Source organism: Sceloporus undulatus, chromosome 3 (genome assembly GCF_019175285.1).
Source record: "Sceloporus undulatus isolate JIND9_A2432 ecotype Alabama chromosome 3, SceUnd_v1.1, whole genome shotgun sequence".
Classification (NCBI taxonomy): Eukaryota; Metazoa; Chordata; class Lepidosauria; order Squamata; family Phrynosomatidae; genus Sceloporus; species Sceloporus undulatus.
In genome coordinates, this window is record NC_056524.1 from 29,322,198 (window position 1) to 29,336,714 (window position 14,517).

The 14,517-nt window shown below is 40.3% G+C and overlaps 1 protein-coding gene across 1 annotated transcript in view; it reads right to left on the reverse strand.

The window, feature by feature from the left end:
* Positions 1 to 14,248, reverse strand: part of SACS (sacsin molecular chaperone) — a 63,809-nt gene extending 49,561 nt beyond the window's left edge. Inside the window, 2 exon segments of the mRNA XM_042458598.1 lie at positions 13,179 to 13,324; positions 14,030 to 14,248. The gene's annotated coding sequence lies outside the window, so the exon portion shown is untranslated.
* Positions 14,249 to 14,517: the final 269 nt, after the last annotated feature.

The window sequence follows — 14,517 nt, forward strand, 5'->3', positions numbered from 1 at the left end:
ATTATTATTATTATTATTATTATTATTATTATTATTATTATTATTATTATTAGTGTTATATGCGGATGCTACAGTCAGAATGCCTGCGCTGCATTTCCCTTTTATTCCCAACTGATTCCATGGGTCAGCTGGAACTGACAGGCCACTCTCTCTCAGCCTCAGTGGAAGGCAATGGCAAAGTGTAAGCAGGAGGAAAGGGGTCAGTTCAGTTCAGGTCAAAGGCAGGGCATGAACGGAGCTCCCATCAGGCACTTTCCTCCCTTTTTTATTTTTTTAAAATTAATTTTGACAAAATATGTTTTATTTGGCAGATAGATAGATAGATAGATAGATAGATAGAATGAATGTGGCTGGCAGCTTGTTCCATTTCCCTTTCATTTGCTGGCTTCCAGCAAAGGGGAAATGTTGCAAATGGGCTAGCCTTTTTTTCCTTTGCCAACCAATCCAAAAATGTGAATGTTACATTTGTTGCTCTTGTCAATTAGGCAACTGGCAAAACGATACATGCTTTTGCAAGGAATTCAGGAGCAGCCCTGAACTGCTTTTAAAAGCAAAAAAGAATGCAAGGCAATTGCATCCTTTTCTGGCATTTCCGAGGTGAGGAATTTATTATTATTATTATTATTATTATTATTATTATTATTATTATTACCACTACTACATGTGTAAGAGGCAATCTGGGGTGGCAAGGAGTGGGGGATACAGGATGCATTAACTTGCATTTTGGGGTTGAAAATGGGGCCAAGGGCAGATCATACCCTGCATTCACCCAAATGCCCCCCCACACACACACACACAAAAGACATTTTAAATTGACAAAAGGTGCGCACTTTGGGGCATTGTGCATGGCTCTTTAAAAAAAGGAGGGGGAAGACACTTCCAATGCCCCTGCAAACATCACCTATGACGATTGCTTGATTGACAGCAGGCGCCCTCAAGTTAAACCTGATAAGGCATTCGGGTTAAAATGCCCCTCAATCATAGTGGGCACTTGCTCATGGAGAGATTCGGGGGAGGGGCATCCGGATCTACCCAGTTCTACCCACGTTAACTGGGCCAGTGGGAACGGGGCCTCTGTTTAGTAAATCCCACAGGTTTAAGTAAACATGCCTAAGACTTTAGAGTAAAAGATGGAAAATGCAGTCTGTTTAACCTCTTTGTATTAAAATATGTGTGAATTATAAGCACCAACATTAATTTCAGACATTCATACTGCGTATGCATACATGCATATGCACACCTTGCAGAATGACTTTTTGAGATGTGATAACCCTGTGCAAGATGAACCCACGGCTGTCTTTAAATTCAGCAGCAAGAAAAAGAGCCAAAAATGGCCTTCTTATCTCCCCCCCCCCCCCAGCTTACCTTCAGAAACTACAATTTCTGACCGCTCTTTCTTAAATCTATCTTTTGACTTATTTATGATCAGGCTAATTAGTTTATCAATTTCTATATAATCAAACATCTTCCAAACATCTTTGGAATAGCAGTATATAAATAAAACAAATTATTATTATTATTATTATTATTATTATTATTATTATTATTATATCTATTCTGCTATATTTGACTTTGTTCTTCTTTTCATCTTCTGGCATATACTGTCCTTGCCGCTATTATCATGTAGAAGAGAATCCTCTCATATTTATTTGCTATTTCTTGATCCTTAAAACCATTACTACTAGCATTTTAAATCCATTTTTGAAAAATGTTGGCTTTTAAAATTGGATTTTTAAGGAACGTAAGCATAATAAAACACAGTGAAGTCCCTGCTTGTTGCCTATAAGAAATAAGTATGCTGAGAAAACAGCTTCAATAAAATTAAGTGTTCAGGCAATTTACCCAAATAGTCACAAGAGGAAGATTTAAAAAATGAAATATAGATTAAACAGCTGAAACTTGATATTAATGTTGAGGAAGAGTTAAAACAAACAATGCTGTTTATTAATGGACTTTCTTTTAATGGAGTTCAAAAAGAGTGTGCTCCATATTAAATTGTTTTCCTCCACCTGTATGATAGAAGCCAGCATTCATGTCAATGGCTGGACTTACTTTAGCTCATTAAATGTTAATGTTCATTTACTGGTCATAGTTTTGTTGATGTCTGGGTGGGGGGACTAGTTACTTCTGTGGAAGGCACTAAATGGACTTCAAGTCATCCCTATGTGCCTTGCTTTGGAAATGTATTTAAAATTTCCATTGAGAAGTTCTCTCTCTCTCTCTCTCTCTCTCTCTCTCTGAGAGTGCTACAAGATCTCTCTTCATACTGATTCTACAGACTAACATAGCTATATCTTTGAATTCTACCAAAAGAGTTAAGGAGAGGGAAGAGAGCAGGTATATCAGGCCAGACCAAGCTCCTTGAAGGTAAGGTAGGATAAACATGTAAGTTAGAGAAAAATATTGGGAAATAATTTGGTTGACAACATTTTAACATGTACTCCCTCCTACCCAGGAGGACCAAGAAATAATTGAACTATTTGAGAGAACTGTTGCCAGGAGAAAGTTGTATTCAGAGAGTTGATAAGCAACATGCTACTCTCAAAGGACTTTTGAGAAGACTGGATTAGTCTGAAAGATTAGTCATAGAATCATAGAATCATAGAGTTGGAAGAGACCACAGGGGCCATCCAGTCCAACCCCCCGCCATGCAGGAAATCACAATCAAAGCATCCCCGACAGATGGCCATCCAGCCTCTGCTTGAAGACCTCCAAGGAAGGAGACTCCACGACACTCCGAGGGAGTTTGTTCCACTGTCGAACAGCCCTTACTGTCAGGAAGTTCCTCCTAATATTGAGGTGGAATCTCTTTTCCTGCAGTTTGCATCCATTGTTCTGGGTCCTAGTCTCTGGAGCAGCAGAAAACAAGCTTGCTCCCTCCTCAATATGACATCCCTTCAAATATTTGAACAGGGCTATCATATCACCTCTTAACCTTCTTTTCTCCAGGCTAAACATCCCCAGCTCCCTAAGTCGTTCCTCATAGGGCATGGTTTCCAGACCTTTCACCATTTTAGTCACCCTCCTTTGGACACGCTCCAGTTTCTCAATGTCCTTTTTGAATTGTGGCGCCCAGAACTGGACACAATATTCCAGGTGGGGCCTGACCAGTCCCAACTACAGGACAAATGTTGAATGGGACTTGTTAGTCACCACTTTTAGAAGTCCCACTGATTTCAATTAGTCTACTTCATCTGGGACTAACATTAGATTTATTTATTTAAAAAAGTAGTTTAAAAGAGTTGGCATGGGTATTAATATTCAAATAATCTGTTGATATTTGTGAACTTTGGATGAAACTACACTGCTCATTAAAACTATTGCCAGAACCCTTGGATCAGAGCAAAGTAACATTAAACTGACAGCATTGCCAGCAGTAATGAGTATACTATTCATTCATGAGTTGGTGAATGTGTCTCTGTCATAATGATCTGGCCCCCAACCAACCAGCCTTTAGCAAGTTTTAATGTCATCCCTTGTTACTGCATGCATCAAAGGGAGATGACCCAATAATGAGAAGATAAAAATTAGTGTTGACTAAAAATGGGAAATATACTTGTTTGGCATAAATTTCAGAGGAATCCATTGAAACAAACATTAAGTAATCAAGAAAGATTTGTGGTTAAAAACAAGAGGCACACATAGGCTAGAGAAGTTTAGCCATGGGAGTGAAACTTTCCTTCCACAGAAAGAGGAGCATGTCATCTGTTCTCTAGGCTTTGGTTTGATATAAAAACTGTAATAGATTCCAAAGTGGGATGGTTTCCAGCAATTGATTCCCAAGAAAGCTTTCATTCATAGTAAAAGAGGAGGAAATGCTGTGTAACAAACTTCAAAGGAGCAGGCATGTCAGTCTGTCAAAGCAAAACAACAAAGAGTTTCATGGCACCTTTAAAATTAAGGCCATGTATCTTATTCTGCACATTTGTTCTTGTAATCAAACTATTATACTGATTCTGCTGAGCCAGGTTATGATGGATTTACTGTTGAAAGTGAAATATTTTAATTGAATGTAATAAGTGTGCAGTGACACAGAACATAAGAAATGCCCACAGGGGTCAGTGGTGTAAGATCCAAAATACAATGCAGAAAGCATCCAGTTTGAGACTGCTTTAACTGCCTTTACTCAGTGCTAGGTAATCCTGAGAATTTTAATTTATTGTGGCACCAGAGCTCTCTGACAGAAGGATAAATGTCTCACAAAAACTACAGTTTCCAGGATTCCGTAGCATTGAGCCAGGGCAGTTAAAGTGGTCTCAAACTGGATTATTTCTGCAGTGTGTTTTGGTCCTAAAGACTGCCTGGGTTTTTGCTTTCTGTTTTCTCTGTTCTGTTCACACTGGTGTAAACTGTTAGGTCAGAAAATGTGGATGTCATATACTGTAGTTCCAAGTTGCCTTACACATGCAGTTGTACTTTTTTGGCCATTGTGCAATGGATGTATTCCTAGAGCACAGCCTTCGAAACACTGGATTTAACTATATTTTGATCTAACCATTGATTCATAGTTGGTCCAACTATGAGGACTTTTTAATTGCCTGCTAAAAGGTTTTACAATATAAATCTTTAAAATTCTAAACATTTTCAAGGTGAGACATTAGAAAAGTTCTTGGTTAGGTTACAGCCGCCAGAATCCTCCAGCCAGCTGCAGATTCTTAGAGCTGTAACAAAAACAAAAAAACTTTTCCAAGCTCTGTTCAAACTGCTGAGAAGAAACAAAATCAGAGTGGTTTGGGTTCTGTTTGACTGCAAATCAGAGATAACATATTTTCAAGTCAATAAAGTATCTCAAGATTCAAGAAACAACAATATAAACTAAACCTGCTCAAATATTTATTGTTAATAAGCCTCATATAATCTTCAGCCACATGGGGCCCAGGAGATTCTCAGCTGTGTACCATTTGCCGACAGAAGAGGTATGGCATGCAAGAAACATGTGATGACAGAGTGTTCATATTTAGTCATGAAATTTAGCTGAGTGGCTCTCTCCTTTTGATGTTAGAATTCCATATGTCATCTGAAACTTCAACCATGCTGAAAATGTATCTCTAGGATATTACATAAGAATGAAAATGGTGATTGTGACATTGCTGCACACTTGAGAAGTATATTTCATAAGGGAAAACCATCACCCAAACCATGAGATTGTTCCATTTGTGTCTTTGTGTTCTTAAGCACTATCTCAAGAATGCTAGGCTGCATGTATAAGAGCAACTGAATCTGGGTGGTAATTTTAAAGTCTTTGGGTGTATAGTAGGTTTTCACCTAGAGATTCCCCAATAGTTTCTTTTCATTTAACAAAAACATATTTTATAGCATACAATGGGATATATAATTTAGTTGCTGCTTGTGTTGTATTGCTTGCTAAGTGTGAGATTGAAAATGGAGCTCAAATTCAGAGACTAAGGCCCGTTACAGACCGCCCAAAAGGGGTGGTCTTGGGCCGCTGCCGGTTGTAGCGCGGGGAAGCCACTGCAGCCAAACCGCGTGACTCCCCCGCGCTGTAAAAAAGGAGCGTGAAAATCGCGCTCCTTCCGGCAACCCGGAAGAGACGTCGCAAGTGCCAAAGTGCGCATTCGCGATGTCTCTTCCGGGTTTAGACGTCCGGAAGCTATGCGTCCGTTACGTCAAGATGGCCGCTCCCGTCTGTATAGGGCGCCGCCATCTTGCCGTACGGAATACGCGCGAGGGGCAAGGCGCGTCCAGAAGTGCCGCCCCTCGCGCGTATTCCTGGCGCAATGACGGCGCCGCTTAGGCCCATCTGTAAGGCACCTAAGGCCCCATACAGACAGGCCAAAATAAAGCTGCTTTGAGTCACTTTGGAGGTATGCTGTTTAAATGATGCATGCATACTAAGGCAGTGTACAGACTGCCCCTTTGGGGCGGCCTGCACCCGCCCCTTTCCCTGATGGATCGGGGTCTCAGCTGCCACAGCAGCAGCCCTGAGGCTCTGATCTGCTGCTTTTCCAGGCCGCGGGGAAGTGGTAAAAGGCTGCTTCCCTGCGGCCTGGAAAGGTGTGTCCTTGGGGCTTCATGCCCCAAGAACACCCCGACAGCGGCGGGGAAAGGGAGAAAGGGGCCACTCGGCCCCTTTCTCTTTTGTGTTGCTGGCGCAGCCTTGTAAAGGCTGCGCCAGCTACACAAACAAAGGGAGGAGCTCCATTTCGGAGCTCCTTTCGGTGCCGCTGAAAGGGCTCCACAGGCACCCTTCAGCAGCGTCAAGACATCACGTCCACGCCGCCCCATTTGGAGGCGGCGTGGCTGTGACATCATAATGGCGGCGCCCATGTAGAAAGGGCGCCACCATTACAATGTACTAGGGTTGCGGGGCATCTGGAAAGGACACCCCGAGGCAACCCTAGTATGTGTACAGGCCAGTGCAAAGCGCCGGTCTGTACAGCGCCTAAGAGTCCGGAAGTTGCGCCAAAGTTGTGCTCCAGTCCTTAGGACTGGATTGCGGCTTTGGTGCGGCTTCCAGACTCTTAGTACACATGTATCATTTAAACAGCATATCTCCAAAGTGACCCAAAGCCGCTTTATTTTGGCCTGTCTGTGTGGGACCTAAGACACTTAAAACATGTAGTTCAAAGCAAAAAACATTTCTTTTTGGCTGAAGCTACCCACTCCATCTAGAAAAACTCTGTACAGACAACGTACATCAGTTTACAATTAGGGACTATAAGTGAGCAGCTCCTTGGATAGGATCAGATAAATTTTAATTAGAACTTTTATTGGTAGATTTTTTTTAAAAAAAATGAAATCTGTATCACTCCTGGGAAGACATAAAACTTTACTGACTGTTCATGCAGTGAGCTAAACAAGCACAGTGCTGGAAAAGCCTAGACAATGATTTCATTAGAAGCTGTAGTTTTGTGCTAGAGAGCAAACTTCTGCACACTTATATATATTTCATGGGTTAGCAATAAAGAAAAACAACACAATATACTGTAGCATTTAAGATCTAAACAGCCGCCACCACCAGAAAACATGTATTTTGTGGTTTCAACAGGACAGGAAGCCATGATTTCATGAGATTATATTCTAGCACTAAGGATGGCTTACAATTACTTAGGAGGCTGTTTTATACTGTACTGATTCAGATATTGGTTCAACTAGCCCATTATTGTCAACTCTGACTTCAGAGGGACTTCGAGACTTCACATAGTATTATTTTCAGCCTAGTTGGAGATATTTGGTTCCTCTCTTCTCTTCTCTCATGGTCCCCCTCCAAATACCAGCCAGGCCCAATCTTTTCAATCTTCAAAATCAGACTAGATTTTGTGTATTCAAGGTGATACCAGTTCTTCAAGAATCAGTATGGAGTAGTTGGGCTAGAACATCTCTTGAAGCCCTGGGCAAGTTACACTTTCTCAGCCTAAGGGGGAAGGCAATGGCAAACCTCCTCCAAAAAACAAAACAAAACAAAAAAACCTATGGCAGGGTCGTAAGTGAAGGTACATAAAAACAACAACATCTTCATTGCCATCAGCATCAGAGTATATACAGATGCCAGCAAAATAGGCAGTAAATCATAAACAGAGATGTATAGCTTTCTGGCGTTTCTGATATCGTCCTAAGAATGTAATGAGCCCATGTTCAGACTTACATTTTAGTCCAGGAGTAGTCAACTGTGAAGATTCAGAAAGCCAATTTGCTATGCTGGAATCCTCAAACAAACACCCACACACATGTACACATGGCTGAAAATCCACTTGTAGTTTTTTTGGAAGGGGACCTTCGCCAGAATGCTGTTGGGTAGTTACAAATATGTAAGCACCATAACTATAGTGCTATGCAGTGAATACCATCCCAATTCTGGCCTTGGGGATGATGAGAGTTGTGGTTCAAGACATTTGGAATAAAGAAATCTAGGAAAAGTGAAGCTATCAAGGTAGTTTAGATAAAAATCTGGCCCTGGATTCTGCAGTAGCTGTAGATCATGCAGCTGCCAGGCTAAACATAGAAAAGCCATGCTCCAGTGAGTTTTTTCTGCTTATAGAGTTACAGATTATCCTTCCTCCAAAAGGCTCTTGCTTGCACCCTTAAAATCTGCTCCAGTAGGCTGGAAATCCCTTCAGGACAATTTTTGGGTGAAAATTTAGGGCAGCAGGTGGCTGCTAGCACAACTTTGGATTTAAGCCAATGTCTCTGATTTCTCACTGGAGTTTCCACAGATTCCTTGCTCTTAGTGACACAAATCCAAGTTGCTCCCTCCAAAGGATGAAGGGCATCCCCCAAAAGATAAGGGCAGAGAAAAGTGTCAGAAGGTACTGGGAGGCCATCCAAAACTGCCCCACGTGACAAAGTTACAGCGCAATGATAGCTGCAATCACAGTATCAAAACTGAAATGCAAAAGGCAACATTACAATTGCCAAAGCATAGTAATGCTATCGGATGATGCAGGTATCTTCTTTGCCTACCTCTTTAGTGGAACATGGGCTGGTGTGAAAAGGCCCTAGGTGTCCAAACTAAAGTGACCTCAAAATTAGACATTATTAACTAGGCAAGTTATAGACACTCAGTAGCATTCACAATTAAAGGCTGTCTTCTGTGTAAGCATATACACATTTTGTTCTGACCTGCTCTGTGTAGCCAGATGAACAAAAATGCATCATGAAGTTCAAAGCAGTAAACAGCATTAATTTTTCATGGAGAGTTAATGCAGCAGAAACTGAATTTCCTGGCAGCAGCTGAAATGATGTGTATGTTATGGCAATAAAGAAGAAAAAGCATCTTATGGAGCTGCTTACACAGTAGTCTTTAAACTCTGATGGAGTATTGCTTTTTCAAGGGCAAAAACTAAAAAAGAAATTAAAACATAGCATAGTATCTCCCATAGAACTGTATGTTACCCTGACTTGTAATGCCCTTCCTCGTGGCATCTAATTTCTATAATGCTTACTCACAAAGAACATTCCACTGAGCAAAGGATGCTTCCAAAGTTAAGAAAATGGTTCTTGTTTCCTGATTCTGTCCTGAAAGGTTTCACAGTGGAGCATCCCCATTTGCGGCTTTGACTTTTGCAGCTTTGTTTATTCACTGATTTGATTAATATGTTCTCTTTGGGAATCTCTAGGTCTTCCAGTGTGACTTTATTGGGCTGGAGCAGGCTTTGGCGCAGCTTTTGGCCTCTTAGAACGCATGCATCATTTGAACAGCATACCTCCAAAGTGACTCAAAGCAGCTTTATTTTGGCCTGTCTGTTTGGGCCCTATTGTCCACTTCTGCCAAAAGTCACACTGGAAGAACTAGACATTCTTGGAGAGAACACTTCCCTAGGCATTTGCAGATCCTCCAGCACAATTCTGTGGTCAACTTCTGGCAGATGTTGACCATAGAATTGTCCTGGAGGACCTAGAGATTCCTAGAGAGATGTTCTCTCAGCTTACAAAATAGTGTGTTTTTTATTTACTTTCATGGGAGTCCCATGTCCCTAACCCCAGTGAATGTGGAGGGTCCAGTGTACTTCTTATTGATCAGAAATAGCGGCGTTGAGATGAATAATCTCTTAATTTCTCCTTAAACAGTCTTTCTAATTTTCCCTAATATCATATCTTGGTTTTTGCTGGTTGGGAGCTGATGATTTAATTAATACTGTCCTTGCATTTTTTAAAAAATAATAATAATGATATAAAACATCCAGGACAACCAATTTGTTAACAATTTCAAATGGGACATAATACAGATCCAATGATGGACTCATCCATTATAGACTTTGATAACAAAACAGAATGGGAAACAAATTAAATTAGTCAATAATAACACTCCCATAAACTGAGATGTGCTTGAGAAGGAAGCATTGTACTAATATTATGATTACTATATCAGTATCCAAAGGTTTCTTGCAGCACCTCTGAGACTAACTGAGCAAAAGAATTTGTAGCACAAGTTTTGGTAGTCTCGGGTCTACTTCCTCAGATGCATGGAGTAAACTGGTGCCCAGGAAGGATCTTTATAATCTCCTATATATGAATAGGTGTAGAAATTCAAAACTTATACATATGGTAATGAGGTGACAAGTTCAGTTTTTACTATGGTTATTTAGTGACAAAGGCAGGAGGAAAGATGATGCCTAAGGCTGGGGTGGCTGGATGAACATATCAGTGGTGGAAGGAGCTTTGAAATGTGGTGCATGCAGGCTGGGAACTAGAAATGAGGTGTGATAAATTGGCTAAGAGCATCCTCATGAGGTGTGGTTGTTAACCAGTGTCACAATATATAAAGTGTGTCTAGAACATGGCCACATAGCCCGAAAAACCCACAAAAAACTATTTGTCAGGAAGCCATTGAATCTCTTCAGCCCACTTGATGGATTGGAGTTTGTGGATATATTCCAATTCAGCAATTTCCAATCTTCTTTTATAGTTTTTTCTTCAAGGACCACAGTTCTAAGGTCAGAGATGGAATGCCCAGGAAGATCAAAGTCTTCTGCAACAGGTCCTTCCTATGGAATTCTGGAGTTTGTAGTTTGGTGAAGGACTAGAATTCTCTGGCTGGTGGTTCTAAATACCACTCCTTAAACTGCAAGAATTCCATGGAATATTGTCATTGCAGTTAAAGTGGAGTGCTATAACTATGTCATGTGAAAGGATATTAGCACATGATTAGAGGACATCATTTCACCACTACCTGAAAAATCAGAAACTGACAGAATAGATCACTAGGGAAAGTATTCGAAGCACAATTAAGAGGCTATACAGGTGCAAAAGAAAGCCTTCCTTTTAGGATTACAGAACCCAGGTCGGTTCTTGTAGTAGGGAGATATAGTCATTCAAATACCTGTCCCAAAGAATATCAAAAACCAGATGAAAAATCAGCCAATCATCTTATTTACACCCTGCCTAAAGGTGGCTTACAAAATAATAATAATAATAATAATAATAATAATAATAATAATAATAAACATAGCTGCAGTTTAAAAATAAGATGCAGTTTAAAACATCCCTTCACCTTTTGTGTCATGTCTTTTTAGATTGTAAGCCTGAGGGCAGGGAACCGTCTGACTAAAAGATTGTATGTACAGCGCTGTGTAAATTTACAGCACTTTATAAATAAAGGTTAATAATAATAATAATAATAATAATAATAATAATAATAATAATAATAATTTGTTGTTGTTTGCCTTCTAGTCATTTCTGACTTATGGTGACCTTAAGGCGACCCTATCATGGGGTTTTCTTGGCAAGATTTGTTCAGAGGAGGTTTGCCATTGCCTTCCCCTGAGGCTGAGAGCATGTGACTTGTCCAAGGTCACCCAGTGGCTTTCATGGTCAAGATGGGAATCTTCTTGACCAGTTTATAGGAATAGTGCCATGTTACCTATTTATTTACCCTTAACTGGTCATTACCTGGCCCTTCTGTCCATCATCAGAAATAGATTGTTTCCATTAATGTAGGATACAGAGAATGAATTTATAAAGCAAGGCATGGCAGATAATTTGTGGAGGCCGCAATATTCAAGTGGAAAGATGTTAAATACCAAAGTCAGAATCATGCCATAGTATTTCTGATTTCTATGGGGATTATCACATATGCTTTATCTTGTCGTTTTCCCAACAGGATAAACGTGCATTTAAGTTCAAAGACAGGCTTTACTGCAGTCTCCCATCAGCAGCCCATCTGCAACCCAGGCTTATCCCGGGACTTTTCAAGGATGGGAAAATCAGATGGGCTGCCAACGAGAGAATGCAGTATGACCAGTCTTTGAACTTCAATGTGCATTTATCCTGTCAGGAAAACAACAGGATAAAGCATGTGTGATAATCTCCTATGTATGGTTGTGAAAGCTGAAAAGTAAAAAAAGCTGAAATGAAGAAAACCAATTAATCTGAAATGTGGTGCTGAAGAAGTGTTGTATAGATACCACGGACTGTTAAAAAGAAATGAATTGATACTACCTCAAATCAGGTCTGAACTCACTTGAACCAAAGATGATCAAACAGAGGCTATTGTACTTTGGACACATCATGAAATGGTCTGGCTCATTGGAAATTATAATGCTTGGTATAGTGCAATGGTATTAAATATTTTCAGTCTTGGGACCCCCTATTACCTCCCTTGTGGATGTGTCCCCCCCCCCCCCTCGACATAGTATATGAATAAAAAGATTTTGCTTTAGTGTGTGTGGGGGGGAAAGGGGGTGACAAGGGGGCTTTCAGTCAAAGTATTGGTGTACAAGAAAGAAAAGGGGAGCCAGTAGTCTTTAGGACCATGGTGGGGATGAGGATTGCATGAAACTTGGTAGTCTTCTCGGTTCCTGGTCAGCCAGTTGCTCAGTTGCTGTTCCCAGGGTGATCAGGTGAAAAGGAAGCAGTGACCAAAAAGCCAGTACTTTGATTATGTATTCCTGTAGGGCAGTGGGTTGGACTGGAAGGCCTTTGTAGTTTCTTCCAACTCCACAAGTCTAAGACCAGTGGCCATCCTGGCTATGGGATTCTGGGAGTCAAAAGTCAAAAAGAAAAAGTAACTTTCCCATATGCTGGACTAGAATGAGCACTGGAAATATTCACACACAAGGAGAAAAAAATCTTTATACATGCTTAACCTGAAGCCAATCATGTTTCCCTAGAATCAAATCTTCTTGTTGTTCATGCTGGCTGCATCCACATTGCAGAAATAATCCAGTTTGAAACAACTTTAACTGCCATGGCTCACTGCTATGGAATTCTGAGATTTGTAGCTTTCTGTGGCTCCAGATCTCTGACAGAGAAGGCTAAATGTCTCACAAAGCTACAAATCCCAAAATTCCATAGCATTGAACCATGGCAGTTAAAGTGGTGTCAAAATGAATTATTTCTGCAATGTGGATGCACATTGCCTCAGTGTCCTTAAAGAAGCTTATATCAGAAAACAATAAATAACAAACAAGAGTCTGATGTTCAGCAGTGCTCTTTGGCGATGTAGAAATTAAAGTAAATTTATTCCGGCTGTTGTATCACATGCATTTAAATGGGATCAGCACCTATATCTAGAGTGACACCAGCCCCTCCGAAGGTCTATTTTTTCCAGAAAAATTCAGACAAAATTCAGCATAAATGTCAAACAAGGCAATACTGGAGTAACCTTATCTTGCATAAATAGTCATTTTCAGTGGGGCCCTAGGATTAAATGAGATTATTTTTTAAAAGAAAGTCTTACAGAGAAATGAGAGATGGCAGCCCTTTGATTCATCACTTACCCAATGATTTTGTTACCGAATCCAGATGAACCAAAAGCAATCAATTTGACATAGTATGGGATGAGACCAAAGAGGTCAGCTGCAATTAAGACGTTCTTTACTGAACAATTGTCTCTGTATGAGTTGAAAAACAATCTTTTCTTCACCTGTTATAAGAATACAACATTTCAAGCTTATCTCCAGACAGAGGGAATAGATTAACTGAAAAGCAGCTGCCAAAATATATGGTACAAGGAAAGTCCTAAAATAGATTTTGAAATCATTGTTTTATGAAGCCTCAAAACCTTTGGATTACTTGCTCTATCAGTCATACGTGACATCTGCTTTGTGAGGTCGTTGGAAAATCTGCAAGGATGAGGATAAACCATTCCTAATGTCATTGCATTAAAAAAATTACTTTTTACTATAAACAGGAGAGCCCTTTGTTACAGCCAGCCGTGTAATGAATATGTTTAGTTGCTGATGATGTCAGTTTTGTTGTTTCAAACAAAGGCTGCACCATGAAATCAATGCTCAAGGGTAATATCTGCTAGAGACTCTGGCTGTACCAATAATGAGGTTACATAGGATCACTGCACCAATGAGTTAAGGCACCCACCCAAAGAAAAGCTTGTTCACACATCCACAGTACCTTCAGAGCCCAACAAAAACAGAAGGCACAAATTCCTACTTTTTGATCCATCTGCAAATGAACCACACTTTTTAAGGATGGGGAAAAAACCTAGATCTACAGATGAAAGTGCTTACTGAAATTAATCAACAATTTGCAATGAATTAAGGACAAAGAAAGCAAAAAATCTCATCCATGCAACTGCGGTGACTGAGCAGTTTTGTCTTGAGCCAGTACTTACATCAGCAGGTGAGAAATCTGCACCAACACAGGCCAGCCACTGTATCAGACTGTTTCTCTATAAACAGCATCCACGCACTGGCCAGAGTATTATATCATTTCTTCCCTTGGTTGTTTGGATTTGATTGCATCTGCAACTTGAGGGGCGTGTGTGCCTTCTGTAAAATCAGCTGTTTTGGAAGACCCATGGGTGAGCACTGCTGCAGCTGACCTAAGGTAGTTCAATGCAGCAAATGCTCTGGCTCCCCCTTTCTTTCTCTTTTTTTTTTCCTCCTCCTTTCTTTTAAAGGGCTATGGTACCACTAAGTATTACCTATATTACTGGCAAACTGGAACATCTGTTACTTTAAGGTTGCAAGGGCAAGGTTCTCCAAAAGGAGAACACTAAAGATTTTAGATTAATATATTCACGTATGGATAACCATACCATTCTAATGAGAAGTCTTGTTTTTTTTAAGTGGCAGGTCAAAAATATTGGCACTGTGGTTT